The 15,712-nt window shown below is 37.5% G+C and overlaps 1 pseudogene; it reads left to right on the forward strand.

The window, feature by feature from the left end:
• The first annotated feature begins 12,322 nt into the window (after positions 1–12,322).
• LOC124082093 (NADH dehydrogenase [ubiquinone] 1 beta subcomplex subunit 9-like) lies at positions 12,323–14,688 on the forward strand (annotated as a pseudogene).
• The last annotated feature ends 1,024 nt before the right edge of the window (positions 14,689–15,712 follow it).

Raw genomic sequence — 15,712 nt, forward strand, 5'->3', positions numbered from 1 at the left:
AACAAAACTTGTTGGGATTAAAAATTTTCAACTTTATTGAAATGAATTGGAATCAATTTTTTATTTGTTCTTTTTAGTTATACACGACAGTAGAATATATTCTGACATATCGTACATAATGAAATACAACTTCCTGTTACTCTGGTTTTACATGATATGGAGTTACACTGGTCATGTATTCATATATGAACATAGAAAAGGAATATCTGATTCATTCTATTATCTTTTATATTCCCATTCCTTCCTTCCCTTCATTCCCCTTTGCCCAATCCAAAACACTTTTATTCTTTCCTACCCCTCTTATTGTGAGTAAGCATCTACATATCAGAGAGAACATTTGGCCTTTGTTTTTTTGGAATTGGTTTATTTCACTTAGCATGATAGTCTCCAGTTCCATCCATTTACTGGCAAATGCCATAATTTCATTCTTCTTTATGGCTGGGTAAAATTTCATTGTGTTGAAGTAATATTCCATTCATCTGTTGAAGGGCACCTAGGTTGGTTCCATAGTTTAGCTATTGTGAATTGAGCTGCTATGAATATCGATGAGGCTGCATCATTATAGTATGCTAATTTTAAGTCCTTTGGGTATGTGATAAGGAGTGGGATAACTGGATCAAATGATGATCCCATTCCAAGTTTTCTGAGGAATTTCCTTACCGCTTTCCAGAGTGGTTGCTCCAATTTGCACACCCACCAGCAATGTATGAATGTACTATTTCTCCCACATCCTTGCCAAAATTTATTACTTGTATTCTTGATAATTGCCTTTCTTGTTGGAGTGAGGTGAAATCTCAGTGTAGTTTTAATTTGCATTTCTCTAACTGCTAGAGATGTTGAACATTTTTTTCCTGAATTAGTTGACCATTTTTATTTCTTCTTTTGTGAGGTGCCTGTTTAGTTTCTTTGCCCATTTTTTGATGGGGTAATTTGTTTTTTGGGTGTTAGTTTTTTTCAGTTTTTTTTTAATGTATCTTGGAGATTAATGCTGTATCTGAGGTGAGGTGGCAAAGATTTTCTCCCATTCTGTGGGCTGTCTCTTCACATTCTCAATTGTGTCCTTTGCTGTGAAGAAGCTTTTTATTTTGATACTATCCCACTTGTTGAGTCTTGATTTTACTTCTTGTGCTTTAGGGGTCTTGTTAAAGAAGTCAGTTCCTAAGCCAACATGGTGAAGGTTTTGACCTACTTTTTCTTCTATTAGGCACAGGGTCTCTGTTCTAGTGTCTAAGTCCTTGATCCACTTTGAATTTACTTTTGTGCAGGGTGAGAGATACGGATTTAATTTCATTTTGCTATATATGGATTTCCAGTTTTCTCAGCATCATTTGTTGAAGAGGCTATCTTTTCTCCAATGTATGTTTTTGGAGACTTTGTCTAGTGTGAGATAACTATATTTATGTGGGTTTGCCTCTGTAACTTCTATTCTGTACCATTGGTCTACATGTCTGTTTTGGTGCCAATACCATGCTGTTTTTGTTACTATGGCTCTGTAGTATAATTTAAGGTCTACTATTGTGATGCCTCCTGCTTCACTTTTCTTGCTAAGGATTGCTTTGGCTATTCCTATTTTTTAAAAATAAATTTCTTGACTGCTTTTTCTATTTCTAAGAAGACCATCACTGGAATTTTAATAGATATTGCATTAAATCTGTATAGCGCTTTTGGTAGTATGGCCATTTTGACAATGTTAATTCTGCCTATCTAAGAACATGGGAGATCTTTCAATCTTCTAAGGTCTTCTTTAATTTCTTTCTTTAGTGTTCTGCAGTTTTCATTTTAGAGGTCTTTCACCTCTTTTGTTATATTGAGTCCCATGTATTTTATTATTTTTTTTGAGGCTATCATGAATGGGGTAGTTTTCCTAATTTCTCTTTCAGTTGATTCATCACTGATATATAGGAATGCAATTAATTTATGGGTGTTAATTTTATATCCTGCAATTTTGCTGAATTAATTTATGAGCTCTAGAAGTTTTCTTGTGGAGATTTTTGGGTCTTCTAAATATAGAATAATGTCATCAGCAAATAGGGATAGTTTTCTTTTCTTTTTTTATATTCCTTTAATTTTTTTTTCTTCTGTCTAATTGCTTTGGCTAGAGTTTTAAGGACGACGTTGAATAGAAGTGGCGAAAGAGGGCATCCCCTTGTCTTTTCCCACTTTTTAGGGGAATACTTTCAGTTTTTCTTCATTTAGTATGATGTTGGCCTTGGGTTTAGCATACATAGCTTTTACAATGTTGAGGTGTGTTCCCACTGTCCCTAGTTTTTCTAGTGTTTTGAACATGAATGGGTGCTGTATTTTGTCAAATGCTTTGAAATTAATTTAAAAATTTGTTTTTAGTTGTAGATGGATTCAATTTCTTTATTTTGTTTATTTATTTTTATATGGTGCTGAGGATCGAACCCAGTGCCTCACATGTGTGGGGCAAGCTCTCTACCACTGTGCCACAACCCTAGCCCTGAAATTAATTTTTATACAACAAATGCATTCACTTTAAGTTTTCAATTGGTTGAGGTTTAACTAACATATATCCATATTACCATTACCTAAATATCTGTCACACAAATTATTCCCTATCCCTCTTCCCTTTTAATCCCTTTCTTAGCCCTAGCTCTAGACAGCCACTGATCTGGCTTTTTATTATGTATTTGTGTGTGTGTGTGTGTGTGTGTGTGTGTGTGTTACTAGGGAGTGAGCCCAGGACCTTAAGCACACAGCTAAGTGCTCTACCTATAAGCTATTTCTCCAGCCCTTTTAAAAATTATTTTACTTTGAGACAGGGTCTCACGAAATTTTGCAGGCTGGCCTTAAACTTGTAATTCTCCTGCCTCCACCTTTTGAGTAGGTGAGATTACAGGTGTGTACCACCACATCTGGTTTGTGTTTTTCTTTTTCTAGCACTTTATACATATGGAATAACATTACTTTTTTTTGTAGTTGTGTATGGACAGAATGCCCTTATTTGTTTATTTTTATGTGGTGCTGAGTATCAAACCCAGTGCCTCACACATGCTAAGCAAGCGCTCTGCCACTAATCTACAGCCCCAGTCCTGGAATAACTTTAAATTTACTCTTTTCTGTCTGGCTTCTTTTGCTCAACAATGTTCTTGAGATTAAACCATATTGATAAGTGTACCTTTTCTTCTTTTCATTTTATTGCAAAACAATGTTCCAGGGTATAGAAATATCACAATTTGTTTAGACATTCATCATATGATGAACATCAAGGTTTGCAGATCTGACTAGTAAAAGGAAACTTGTTATAAACTTTTGTGGCAAAATTGTTATGGGGCATACACTTCCATCTGTTTCAGATAAATTATGTTAAAAGTGGTATCGTATGATTTGCATGGTAAGTATATATATAACATTTTAAGAAACTGCCAAACTATTTTCTAAAGCATCGTACTATTGTACATACCACTACCAATTAATGGGAGTTACAGTTGCTTCAAGTCCTTGTCAGGAGTTGGTTTCATGTCTCTAAGATTTAGCCCTTCTAGTGAACATGTGGTGGTATAATGGCAACAGCAACAACAATAACAATGTAATAATAATAATAGTAATAATTTGTATTGGGCTGGGGATGTGGCTCAAGAGGTAGCGCACTTGCCTGGCATGTGTGTGGCCGGGGTTCGATCCTCAGCACCACATACAAACAAAGATGTTGTGTCCGCCGAAAACTAAAAGATAAATATTAAAATTCTCTCTTTCTCTCTCTTTAAGAAAAAAATAATAATTTGTATTTCTCTGATAACTAAAGATATTGAGCATTTTCTGCGTGATTATTTTCCATCCTTGATTTTTTGAAATATACTTTTTAGTTATAGATGGACACGATTCCCTTATTTTATTTATTTATGTGGTGCTGAGGTTTGAACCCAGGGCCTCACACATGCTAGTTAAGTGCTCTACCACTGAGCCACAGCCCCAGCCTCCATGATTTTTCTTTTATGTGTCTATTCAAGTTTTCTTTTTGCTGCTTTTCAGATGAGTTGTTTGTTTTCTTATTAATGAGCCAAGTGCATTTTTGTATATTCTAAATACAATAATTTTGCCTAATATTTGTATTGTAAATATTTTTTTGCCAATCTGTGACTTGTTTTTTAATTTCTTGATGGTATCAAAGAAAACAAGTTTTAGATTTTGATAATGTCTAATTTATGAATTTTTATAGTTTGGATTTTGTGTCCTAAGAAAGCTTTACCTAACTAAAGTTCAAAAATATTTGTTTCTAGAGGTGGGAGGGAAAGGGAGAGAAAAGGGAAATTGCATGGAAATGGAAGGAGACCCTCAGGGTTATACAAAAGAACATACAAGAGGAAATGAGGGGAAAGGGAAAAATAATACAAGGGGGAGAAATGAAGGTCAGTAGAGGGGGTAGAGAGAGAAGAGGGGTGGGGAGGGGAGGGGAGGGGGGATAGTAGAGGATAGGAAAGGTAGCAGAACATGACAGTCACTAGTATGGCAATATGTAAATCAATGGATGTGTCATTGATGTGATTCTGCAATCTGTATATGGGCTAAAAATGGGAGTTCATAACCCACTTGAAGCAAAGTGTGAAAGATGATATATCAAGAACTATGTAATGTTTTGAACAACCAACAATAAAAAAAAAATAAATAAATATTAAAAAAAATATTTGTTTCTATTTTTTTTTTAAATTTTTTACTGTTGGTTGTTCAAAACATTACATAGTTCTTGATGTATCATCTTTCACACTTTGCTTCAAGTGGGTTATGAACTCCCATTTTTATCCCATATACAGATTGCAGAATCACATCAGTTACACATCCATTGATTTACATATTGCCATACTAGTGTCTGTTGTGTTCTGCTGCCTTTCCTATTGTTTCTATTTTTTATAGAAATTTTATAATTTTAGGTTTTATATTTTGATTATAATCAATTTTGAGTTAATTTTTGTGTGTGGGTTGAGGTTCACAGTTTTTTCATATGAATGTACTGTAGGTCCTTTTCTTTTTCCATACTAGTTGTATCATGAGTTTGTCAGTTTCTCAAAAAAAAAAAAGGCTTTAGGGTTTAACATTAAAAATGAGTCAAGCATAAAAATCAATTTCAGAAGAATTAGCATTCTAACAAGATACACACTTCCAATCCATTAGCATCTCTCTCCATTTTTTAGGTCTTCTTTGACTTCTATAATCAGCATTTTTTATTTTTATTTAAATCTTGCCCATTTTTTATTTATTCCTAAATATGTTTTCATATAGTATTAAAAATTATAGTGTATTTTAAATTTTAACTTTTAATTACTTGGAGATGCAGCTACTTTTTAAAAAATGATCTTGCATGCTGTGATTTTGCTAGCTCATTTAGTTCTAGTACTTTTTTTGTACATTATTTGAGATTTTTCTTTGTAGACAATCATGTCATCTGTGAATCAAGAGAGCTTTAATACACCTTTTTCAATTCATAAGCTTTTTGTTTCTTTTTCTTATCTTATTGCATGGGTTAGGGCCTTCTATAGTGTTAAAAGGGAGAAACACCTGAATTCTCCTTCCTTTTATTGTGATATGACTCATTGACAAGTCACTTCCCAAGAGAATAAATATGCCTTTTTCTCCTACTAAAATCTGCCTTGATTACAGTCATATTAGAGGCAATCAAACACTTTGGCTTGAGAGGAGGGTAGAGTAAATTTCGGTGGTTTGGGAGAAGAGAAGGTGAATGACTTAAGACTTATGATGGCTTTTCTTGTGGGAGTAGACCCCTGCTGATTATGGGTCCCTGATGGACAGACTACAAATATCTCTTTGGGATATTTTTGTTCAGAAGAGAATGGCCATTCCTTTGACTAAGAGGATGAGTCTGTAGGCTAGAACATAGCCAACCTAATGAGAAACTCTTTGAAGCCAGTGGGGTTTTGAGTAGATAAAGGCATCCAGGGGAGCATCTACCTTCCAAAGTCCTTACCAGCATGTAATAAGATCAGGCAGGTCAGCCTTTGCTTTGGACAAAGGGAGGACAGCATCCAATGGCTAACCTGTGTGTCAGAGATCTGATAATTCCAGCGGCTGTGGTTTGAGAGATGCCAGAGTCTTGGAGTCTTGAATCCACTTGGGAGAAGATGTTAGTAAGATCTCTCTTTGGATTGCCTAAGACCCTAAGTATAAGAGCTTGGTGCAGTGGTGCATGCCTGTAATCATGCCTGAAATCGAGTGCCTCCGAGTTCAATCCCAGTCCAAAAAGAAAAAAAAAAAAAAAAAAAAAGAAAAATATAAAAGCATAAGAGAGAGCTCCTAGGAGGTTGAAAATGTACTTTCCACCAATCTCACCAATGTGAATTCAGATCAGTTTTAATTCCATGCAATAGAATAAATAAAATGTACTTGAATTCCAAGGATTTATATTGATGACAAGTTGAGATTATAGGTTTTATTTTTATTTTTTGGTACTGGAGATTGAACCCAGGGGTGCTTAACCACTGAGCTACATCCCCAGTGATTTATATTTTTTATTTTGAGACAGGGTCTTGCTAAGTTGCTTAGGGTCTCACTAAATTGCTGAGGCTAGCTTTGAACTTGTAATCCTCCTGTCTCAGCCTGCCAAGCTGCTGGGAGTACAGGCATGTGCCACCGCTCCCAGCTACAAATTGAGATTATAGAGACTCATAAAAATTAAATAAAGTAAAGTGTTTGAACTTTTTTGGTACTGGGGATTGAACTCAGGGGCACTCAACCACTGAGCCACATACCCAGCTCTATTTTGTATTTTATTTAGAGACAGGGTCTCACTGAGTTGCTTAGCGCCTTGCTTTTGCTGAGGTTGGCTTTGAACTCGCAATCCTCCTGCCTCAGCCTCCCAAGTCACTGGAATTACAGGCATGGGCCACCACGCCTGGCTAAAAGTGTTTGAACTTTAATTAAACACAGATTCATTTATTTTATTTTATTTTTTAAAGAGAGAGAGAGAGAGAGAATTTTTTAATATTTATTTTTTAGTTCTCGGCGGACACAACATCTTTGTTTGTATGTGGTGCTGAGGATCGAACCCGGGCCGCACGCATGCCAGGCGAGCGCGCTACTGCTTGAGACACATCCCCAGCCCTCATTTATTTTTCTTTGTAAAGAAAACATGGATTTGTAAAGGGTACCATAAGCAATGGTGTACTTGTGCTCTACCATTCTCATAGGTATAGGAAATTACATGGATACAGAAACATGGGGTCTGGAGCAGGTAGTTCCTATGCTTGAGGTCGATTAGCATGTTTGGAGTGGAATGGAACCTAAGGTGTACAGTAGCAGTGGGCTGTTGGTTAAGAGACTCAACACTCTTTATTATAACTTTCCTACAATGAGTTAAATTAAGGCAAATATCTGAGCATATTTCCACTCTTTTTCTTATCAGATTAAGATTCATGTTAGTGGGTATTTCTTAGAGTTATCAAGGGAATAGACTTATTGTTCATGTAGAGGGTGGCAGCTCCATTTACCAAGGAGAACCTATTTAAGAACCCCACAGTCTTGGGTTCTTTCCAAGGCATTGTAAAATTGCTTTACAGTGTCTGATTTACTTTAAAGCTTCTTGTTATTGCAGTTTAAAAACAAAATCTATCCTGCACACATCCTGTTTGAAACAGAATTTTCTCCTCTGTTAGGTAGAGATAAAGAATGCAAGAATGGGCACTTTATAGCATTGGTTGCACCTTGATATTAGAGGAAAATCGGCCCCAGTGCTTTTAATGATCAGGTTATGGACAAATGGGGCACAAATTAAATATACATTTGAAAATGTAGTTTTGTTATATCTAGAATAATTTTTTTGTATTTTTTTTCATATTTTTTATTGGTGTGTTCTATTTGTATATCATGGTGGGATTTGTTGTTACACATTTGTACATGCACACAACATCACAATATAATTTGGCCATATAATTCCCCAGTATTTGTCCTGAGTAAGTTCTATACCTATTAATGGAAAGAAAACTCATTTTCCTTCTTTCCCTTCCCCCACTTTATTCATTTTCTTTATCTTCTTTTTTTTCTTTTTTAGAAGTGTACATTTTTATGTATACAATCATGATACTACTTCAACATTTAGAGCATTTAGACGTTGAGTAGTTCTCTTTCTCTGTTTTTTCTTCCTTTTTTCAAGACAGGGTCCTCACTGTGTTGCCCAAGATCAAACTCATAGGCTTGAGTGATCCTCCTGCTTCAGCTTCCCAAGTAGCTGGGACCACAGGCATGTGCTACTCTGCCCAGTAGAGGTTGGAGATTGAGCATCTCTAATCCAAAAATCCAAACTACCAAATGCTCCAAAAATCTAAAATATTTTGAGGGTTAACATGAAGTCACAAGTGGAAAGTTTCACACACAAGTGGAAAATGCCACTCTTGTGACCTCATGCGACAGCTCATAGTTAAAACTCAGGTACACTAAGAATATCATACAAAATCGAATCCAGACAATGTGTATAAGGTGTATACGAAACAGGAATGAATTTTGTTTTAGTCTTAGGTCCCATCCCTAACTCGGCTCTTGACATATATGCCAATATTTCAAAATCTGCAAAAATCTCAAATTGCAAACGCTTCTGGTCCTGAGCATTTCAGGAAGGGCTACTCAACTGTCCTGTTTTGTTTCAGAATTCAGCAGCACACTCCTTATGCTGCATGGTGTACTGGAGGATGGCACCTGTTCCTATTCATCACAAGAGACATAAACATGTAGAGCAGCATATCCTTGCTGAGCAGCCCAAGTGACTGGTGGTAGTGGTGGTGTTGGTGTGGGATTGTGGGTGAAGGGCTCTTGGGCACCACACTATTTTTCCCTTTGCAATCCTACAACAGATTCATGTCTTTTTTGTTTGTTTGTTTGTTTTTCTTCTATGCCACGTAGATTCTATCAATATATATGATTTTTATTGGTAATCAAGTCTGTTTTAAAAACTAAAAACAAAAACAAAACAAAACAACAACAACAACAAAACTAACTAGAGATTAAACAACCAAAATGGGGTAAAATTATTAAAAGACAGAAAGGAGCCATTGTTCACAAAGCACTTTTACCTAACATTTAAAGTCAGTGAACCCTATGAAAAGCATAAATGTTTCTTTTAATTTATGTTAGCCTATACATAGAGTTTCTCCAAAATCCTTTTTAATTTTTTTTTAAAATTCCACTTACAAGTTTTAACATTAAATGTTCTATGGAGTAGAGAAGCTTTAGTGCTCTTTCTATGTAATGTTATCTTTGAATTCCCTTTATCTTATATTATTTACTCAAATGGTTCTGAATTCTAGGAAGTGCCAGGCTTTGCTAAGTATTTGTCCATCTCATGGTCTTCTAAGTATTTAAGTCTTTGATCCTCATAAGAATTAAATCTTCCCATAAAATCAAAAGCTATCGTGATTTCCATATCAATGGCACGATGGAAATTTAATAGATCTGTTTGTTTGTTTATTTATTTATTTTTTATTAGTTGCTCATGACCATTCAATGATCTTGACATATCATACATTTTAATAGATTTATGTATTTTGGTATAAATGTCTATACCGACCAAGGCCCTCACCAATGTTATATGTGTTCCCCTCAAATCATGGAAAGAGGAAGGTAGAAGGGTCCCTGCACTGTGCATGGGACTCTGGGGATCTGATTGGCATCTTCATAGTTTCCAAGGCTGTGTGTAGAATAGGAGTCAGGCTTTCCAGTGGGAAGCCTCTGAAAGAATGAGGTTCCTACGTGCTGGCTCAAGAGATCAACCTAGTTAACTGGTTAACACTGAGTGAGGAAGCACCTAAGGAATAGGAGTTTGCTGGGAGTTTCAAGGAGTTTTTCCTTCCATCCCCTCTCCTCTCCTCCCCTTCTTTCTCTTTCCCTCCCCTGCTCTCCTATCCTCTTTTCTTTCTCAGTTATGATCTAACCCAGGGCCTCACATATGCTAGACAAGTGCTGTACTACTGAGCTGCACTCCAGCACACTCTAGTAAGAGTTTTAATTTTGATTGGCCTTGACGATGGGCCACTGAAGTATGATGAGTACTAGATTTGCTTCTTTTCACAGGTATCTTTTCTTAGGTGACCCCTAGGAAAATGCCAATCTTGTGCAGAACATCAATATTCATCTCATTCTGGAAATAGGGTTCCTTCCTGAGAGTGACTTCTTTCACTTGCCCTCACCCATTTCTCCCTGGTGCTTTCTGTGACTCCTCCTGAGCTCAATTGGTCCCTTGACTTCTCTGGGAGGACTCTATGGCTTTGATCTGGAAGGTCTTTCCCTGCCCTGTGCATCTGTCTTTGCTGGCCATTACATTCACTGGTTAGGTGCTGGAGAAGCTTCTGGTTTTAAGTAAACATTGAAACTCATCTGACTTTGTGCTACCTCTGGTCTCAGGGCAGAGGCTTCCTGTCTCATGTGAGTTCCTTTTAAACCCATCAACCAGAATAGTGTCATCTGCTGTTTCAAAGCTAATTTTCCTTCCAGGAACTATGACTAGGTATTGAATGCTTCTATAGTCAGATAATTTATCCAGCAATCCAAAGCAGGAAGAGTGAAGCAGGTGGTATCACTATACCAGACCTTAAACTATACTACAGAGCAATAGTAACAAAAACCAGCATGGTATTGGCACCAAAACAGGCTAGTAGACCAATGGTACCGAATAGAGGACATAGAGACTAACTCACAAAGTTACAATTATCTTATATTAGACAAAGTTGCCAAAAACATGCACTGGAGAAAAGATAGCCTCTTCAACAATGGTGCTGGGAAAATCCATATGCAACAAAATGAAATTAAACCCCTATCTCTCACCATGAACAAAACTCAACTCAAAATGGATCAAGGACCTAGGAATTAAACCAGAGACTCTGCATCTAATAGAAAAAAAAGTAGGTCCTAATCTTTATCATGTGGGATTAGACCCCAACTTCCTTAATAAGACTCCTATAGCACAAGAATTAAAACCAAGAATCAATAAATGGGGTGGAATCAAACTAAAAAGTTTCTTATCAGCAAAAGAAACAATCTGTGAGGGGAGTAGAGAGCCTACATCTTGGGAGCAAATTTTTACCCCTCACACATCAGATAGAGCACTAATCTCTAGGGTATATAAAGAACTCAAAAAGCTAAACACCAAAAAAACAAATAACCCAATCAACAAAAGGGCCAAGGACCTGAACAGACACTTCTCAGAAGATGCTATACAATCAATCAACAAATATATGAAAAAATGCTCATCATCTCTAGCAATCAGAGAAATGCAAATCAAAACTACACTAAGATATCATCTCACTCCAGTCAGAATGGCAGCTATTATGAAGATAAACAACAATAAGTGTTGGCGAGGCTGTGGAGAAAAAGGTACACTCATACATTGCTGGTGGGACTGCAAATTGGTGCAGCCAATTTGGAAAGCAGTATGGAGATTCCTTGGAAAACTGGGAATGGAACCACCATTTGACCCAGCTATTCCTCTCCTCGGACTATACCCAAAGGACTTAAAAACAGCACACTACAGGGACACAGCCACATCAATGTTTATAGCAGTACAATTCACAATAGCTAAACTGTGGAACCAACCTAGATGTCCTTCAGTAGATGAATGGATAAAAAAAATGTGGCATATATACACAATGGAATTTTACTCAGCAATAAAAAAGAACAAAATCATGGCATTTGCAGGTAAATGGATGGTGCTGGAGAAGATAATGCTAAGTGAAGTTAGCCAATCCCCAAAAAACAAATGCTGAATGTTTTCTCTGATATAAGGAGGCTGACTCATAGTGGGGTAGGGAGGGGGAGCATGGGAGGATTAGGTACATTCTAGATAGGGAAGAGGAGTGGGAGGGAAAGGGAGGGGATAAGGGATTAGCAAGATGGTGGAATGTGATGGACATCATTAAACAAAGTACATATATGAAGACTTGAAAAAGAATTTATCCAGCAAAATGAGTGTCACTCTCTTTTCTGATGACAGATTTCCTCCTTAGCTAGTCTTATAACCAATCATACTCAACATCTAGACTTTCTGACTCAGTTTCCTCATTAGCCAAGCAATCTTCTTCTCTCTTTTACCCACAACCCAAGCTTTGGTCTTCTGCACTCTTATATGTTAAAATTTATAGTTTTAATTATGATTTTTGATTCTGATTCCATGTAATGGAAAATCAAACCCAAATTAGCTTAATCAGCAGCGATCTTATTGAATCACACAACTAAAGTATTTAGAAATGATAGTTTTTTTGGTCATGATTAGATTTAGGGACTCAACAGTGTTCCCAGGATCAAATTTTTTCTGTTGGTTCTGATTCCTTGGGAGTAGACCCATTTTTAGATTTCATGTGGAGGTAAGATGATTGAAATGGCTTCAGGACTACCTGTCATGGGATCCAACTCCGGGGAAAATGACCGCCTCTCTCCTGGAGGTTCCAGTAAAATGGTTCCTGTGTTTTATGTACTGTGGTCACATGCTGGTCATGCTGAACCAAGCGCCAAACAGAGGAATGGTTTCTCCGGTCAGATTTTAGTCTTGCGGAAAAGGAAGTGGACTGATAATTGAGGGAATCTTCCGGAAAGAAGTCAGGTATAATGGCCAGAATTAGAGCAAATACCCAGGAGCAAACAAACCCAAAACAAAATAGGTATTACTTGAAGAATACAAATCCAGAAAAAGGAATTACATTTTAATAGTGAAGTTGAAAATGGTGAAATTTGAATAGTAGTTTTAATAATGAAGGTTTTGTCTCCTTTTATTTTATTTTCTTTATTTAATTTTTTTGGCACCAGGAATTGAACCCAGGGGCACTTCTCCACTGAGCTACATCCCCAGCTCTTTTTTTATATTTTATTTAGACAGAAGGCCTCACTGAGTTGCTTAGGGCCTCCCTAAATTGCTGAGGCTGGCTTTGAGCTTGCAATTCTCCTACCTTAGCCTCCACAGTCACTGGGATTGTAGGTATGCATCACTGCACCCTGGCAATAGTGAAGTTTTACTAGTGGACTTTAAAAGTCACATGGTAAGTAGCTCTACGGGGCCTGGACATCAATCATTTCAACTCTGGTGCACTTAAAGACTATGCTGTGCCGCCGTCCCCAGGGAGTGGTTTAGGACAACAGTTTAGGACCTTTTCTTTCTTCAGTCTCTCATTAACCATCGCTTTCAAGATGGTTGCCTGGGTTCCAGATTTGAAAAAGTCCATTTAGAATTAGAGAGGCCAACAGTTGGCTCTTCATGAACTTTGAGGCCCTTGCTAGGGTCATAGAGAAAAGAAGTAGTAGGGAGTAGGGTGGGTTGTGAAGGGGTAAGAGGACATACCTTTGTTTAACTGATCCAGGTTTTATCCTATCCTGTTACATCTAATGGCTCTTGTATTCTGAAATAAACTATCTGGGCTCTGTATCCCCAGATTCAACCAACTGTAGATTTAAAATATTTGGGGGGGAAAAAGGAAAAGAAAAATGATATCTGTAATTGAATCTGTAACAGATTATTTTATCTTGTTATTATTCCCTAAACAATATATTATAGCAACCATTTACATAGTATTTATGCTGTATTAGGCATTAAAGTGATCTAGAGATGATTTAAAGCACATGGGAGGATGTATGTAGGTTATGTGAAAATATGCCGTTTTATATAAGAAATTTGAGCATCCTCAGATTTTGGTATTCATGAGGCCTGGGGAATCCTGGAACCAATTCCCTGAAGATACAGAGGGACAACTATAAATATATACAAAGGAATATTATTCAGTATTTAAAAGAGGAAAATTCCGACAGATGCTACAACATGGATGTACCTTGAGGACCTTATGCTAAGTGAAACTGACCAGTCACAAAAGGACAAATAATGTAAGATTTCACTTACATGTGACATGCTGTCATCATCATCACAGGACGATCTCTTTCTGACAGAGGACGTAACTGGGAGAGTCGAGGTGCTGGCATTGGTGGGGAGGAGGGAGGAGAGGTACATTTCCTCCTTACATCTTAGAGTAGAGGGAGGAAAAGGGAAAAGTGAATGGCACACCTAGAAGATAAGTTGGGTGACAGCCAAGGTATTTGAGGAGCATTAGTTCTGTGCCTGAAGTAGAAAGGAGACTTCTGCTGAAACTGAGGGTAGTATGTGAGAAATGTGGGTATAGGAAAATTGCTCTGGAGGCAGCCCTCGTGGCCACTAAGGAGAGCGGAGCCTCGTGGTCTTCTCAGTGCCTACCGCTATGTGAACCACCAGCAGAAGATGTTGTGGCTTTATAAGTGGGCACTGTGCCACCTTGAGTTATGGTGTGTCCACAGGGACAAATACCAGTACTTTGCTTGTTTGATAAGAGCGGGGTTTGAAGAATATAGGAATGAAAAGGATATGATAAAGGGCACCCAGCTCTTTAGGGAGGCAGAAGAAGAATTCTGGCACAATCAGCACCCACAGCCGTGTATCTTCCCTGACTCACCTGGGGGCACCTCCTATGAGATATAGGAGTGCTACAAGATTCTGGAAAGGTGCTTAGATCACTAGCGTCCTTCTGAGAAGGCACTGTATCCTGATTAGTTTGCCAAGAGAGAGCAGCGGAAGAAATTGTGAAGGGAAAGATGGGAGCAAGAGGTTAAGCACCCACAGGAGGAAACCCCACCAAAGGTCCTAAAACTCAAGCTTTGCCTCCTGCCAGGAAGGAAGGTGATCTGCCCCCACTATGGTGGCACATTGTGACCAGAACATGACATCGGCCCATGGAGAGAGAGAGAGAGAGAGAGAGAGAGAGAGAGAGAGAGAGAGAGGAGAGACAAAGGCACTTCACTATTCATGCATGCAAGGAAAATAAGTTATAGACCATACACACTCTTGCCCTAATAAAAATAACTAAATATAGTCTGGTACAACTGAGGTATTCTTCTGCTGAAGACTACTGTGATGCCAAGTGACTGTGCCGTGTCTTTGTTTCTTGTCATTTATACCATGTAAAGAAAATTAGTCAGATGTATAACAAATCTTTTATCCTTTTTTTCCAGTATTGAGGATTGCACCCAGGATTGGACCAGTGAGTCTTTTTTATTTTGAGACAGCGTCTCACTAAGTTGCCAACGCTTGCCACAAATTTGCCAATCTCCTGCCCCAACCTCCCAAGTGGCTGGGATTATGGGTGTGTGCCACTGCACCCAGATGTGATAAGTCATATTGATAGCATGTTATCATTTAGGGAAAACTTGGCAGCACAAGTTGCTAGAAATTTTACTTTGAGTATTGAGTTAAAGGCTTAATTAGCTGTGGTGACTAGAAGAAATATACAAAGCTTAAAAGAAATACTGAGGACTTCAAAATACTTTTTTGATTTTCTAAGAATTCCACTAATGGGATTTAGTATTTTTTAGTTTTATTGATTTTATTTTTTTTTAATACACGACAGTGGAATGCATTACAATTCTTATTACACATATAGAGCACAATTTTTCATATCTTTGTATATAGAGTATGTTCATGCCAATTCATGCCTTTATACATGTACTTTGTTTTTTTCTTTGCATTACAATTCTTATTACACATATAAACCACAATTTTTCATATCTCTGTTTATATATAAAGTATGTTGACACCCAAGTCGTGTCTTCATACATGTACTTTGGATAATGATGTCCATCACAATCCACCGCCCTTGCTAATCCCCTGCCCCCTCCCTGGCCCTCCCACTCCTCTTTCCTATCTAGAATTCATCTAATCCTTCCATGCAAAGGACAACTCTCCCTAATA

The sequence above is a fragment of the Marmota monax genome, unplaced genomic scaffold (assembly GCF_021218885.2).
Source record: "Marmota monax isolate L192 unplaced genomic scaffold, Marmota_monax_Labrador192_F-V1.1 WCK01_AAM20220418_F8-fsc00044, whole genome shotgun sequence".
Classification (NCBI taxonomy): domain Eukaryota; kingdom Metazoa; phylum Chordata; class Mammalia; order Rodentia; family Sciuridae; genus Marmota; species Marmota monax.